Here is a 2605-nt window from a genome sequence, read left to right as displayed (position 1 = left end):
GACAATCAAAATACTAACTCTCGGGATCAAATGCGCTGCCTCGAGCATCTTCAACAGAAAGCTTAGCTGGTGTAGGGACCTGAGGAACATTATCTTTTTCTATGGCAGCCTCGCTCTCCTCAACAACCTCATCAGTATCATCCTTAGTCTTTCCCAAAGCTGCCTTCGTTGTTTCATCTACAACACGGAGTGAGTTCTTGGAACCCCACAGTAGCGGTAGATTGTAAGGATCATCATCCTCACCTGACCAAGGCACATAAACAGACAACAATTTCTCCCTTAGATTGGTGCCAAAGGCCTTGTTGTAGTCAACCACCGATTGAGGTAGAGTGGAGCCCTCAGGGTAAAGGATCCACCCTTAGAAACATCGAGGGCTCATGGTATGGCTCCCCAGTTGCGCCCATAGTATTTTGCAATTCCATCAAATTCTTAACAGAAGCACCGCTGGAGTCAACAAGACTTAATTTAGGTGAAAATTGACAGCATTTTTAACTGTCTCAGCAGGCACCGGGTCAAGCTTGTCCATCTTGACGGCAAAAGTAGCCTCGTGGTGCACCTTTTCCTTAGCCTCGGGGCCTTTTAGAGGAAACTTTTCCTTAGATTTAGGGCGCAAAGACGAGGCCAAAGACAAATCTTCATCCAGAAATCCTCCGTCGTCGTCATCATCTTCCAGTGCACTAACAATCCTAACCCCGGTCTTCTTGCCAGCTTTCTTCAATTTCAGCCCTGCAAGAGCTCCGGTAGCTTCGAGCTTCAGCTTCGTGGCTTCCGACCTAACCTTGGGCTCGTGCGCTGAAGGCAAAAAGCTCTTGGCAACCCCGAGATTCTTGCCAAAAATACTTAGTTGTTGGTCAGCAGAGGAGCCCTGACCAAGTAGGCTTTTCTTCTTAAGGGCTTCAAGGCCAGAGGTCTTGGACCTCTTGCTGACCTCGACCATAGGCAAGGAGGCTGAATCCTCAGATTTCTTCTTCTTCTCTTTGCCTCCATTCCCACCGATCTCAACAGAACCGGTCACACCAACCTCGCGCATCCGCTTGGAGGGTTTGCGAGGTTTGGTGCGAGGCTCGACCTCTATGCCCATCTCTGAAAAAACACGGTTCACTCAGAGACCGTGCGTAACAAACTTGCGAGCAGATAAAAATTCACTCTCATGGTAGGGCCCAAGAAGATCTACTTCCCGCCTTTCAACCTCATCAACAAAAATGTCGGCACTAGCTCCCTCCGGCAAGCTCAATAAAAATATAGGAAAAGGGACCGTCCTAGGGTACCACGGTACTGTCTTCATCACAATTTCCTTTGGTGCCCATCCGCTAGAAAGATGCCAGTTGTCTGCCGCCAAAAATTCCTCAACCAAATCTCGCCTAGCAATAGACGAGCAAGCAAGAACAAAGGCATCCTCACAAACCCGGAAAGCTTTTGTCCTGTGGAATGGAGGAGCAGTTGTAACATTCAAGGGGACATCGAGCTAAAAAATGGATAGAATGACTAGCCATAGCCATAAGTCTTGGACATGTCTATCTTAATGTAGAACCAGTATCTGAGCCAATCATCTTCCCATTTGTTCTTTTGCGCCGTAGACCCAGGAAATTTTCTTGCTTTCATTCTGTAACAACTAGGGTTGTTAAAGACCTAAGAATAGTCATTAAGGTGTTAATGGTGAAATTTGGACTAAAAGGAGGTATTATGGGCCAAAGTCAAATTTGAGATAAATTTGACCAAAAAAATTCAAATTCAAGATTCCAATTTGAAAAAAATTGACAAAAATATGGAATCAAGTCTTGAGGGCATTTAGAATCAATTTTGAAGTCAAATTCAAGTCATAGACACCTCAAATGCATAGTCAAAGATGAATTGACTTGAGTTACTATTCATCATCTGAAAATACTCAAGTTGGAAAACAGTGACACTCAACCAACTTTGAAATTAATTTCTAAAGGATTTTTCATCTGAGCATGTTGTTGGAGAAGGAAAACAAAGCATTAACAATTTTCTTGGAGCTCAAAGATTGAGTATTTCACTATTATGACTAACTGACGAAACTATGGCCAGAGCCAATTCAGTTTAGAAACAGTGAAAAATGGCCAAGTTTGGCTCAAAACTTGGGAAGATTCTAAATGTAAAAGTTGAACTCTAACATGCAAAATGGAATCCCTATTATATGGTTAACAAGTTCCAGTGGTTGTTGGGCAAAATAAACCAAGTTTGAATGGTTGAAGTGGAGATCAAAGTGAAGCATCACGCTGTCTGTGGGGTTTCTGACGAAACTGAATGGGAATTTCAGTTGAACTGTAACTGACCAAACCCTAGCTCGACTTTGGGGTCAAAATTCACGGTGATAGAGAGGTTTTTGGTCCTTAGTTCAAATCAATCAAATGTAGATCCAAGAACCCTATGTAAGTTTGCTTAAAGAACTTTGTGGCCGTCGAATTGGAAATTGAGCGCAAAGTTGAGTTGAACTTCAGTGAAATTTGGGGAAAGAAAAAAGAAGGGAGGAGCAAAACAAAGAGGCCAGTGCCGTATAGGCACAACTGTTCGCTGGTGATAGCCAGCGCGCCACCACCATGCCAAGCCCCGGCAAGGACGAGCCCCACGGAAGCAGGCACGT

Source organism: Setaria viridis, chromosome 9 (genome assembly GCF_005286985.2).
Source record: "Setaria viridis chromosome 9, Setaria_viridis_v4.0, whole genome shotgun sequence".
Lineage (NCBI taxonomy): Eukaryota > Viridiplantae > Streptophyta > Magnoliopsida > Poales > Poaceae > Setaria > Setaria viridis.
The sequence above is the reverse complement of the archived record's forward strand: the minus strand, read 5'-3'. Positions refer to the sequence as shown.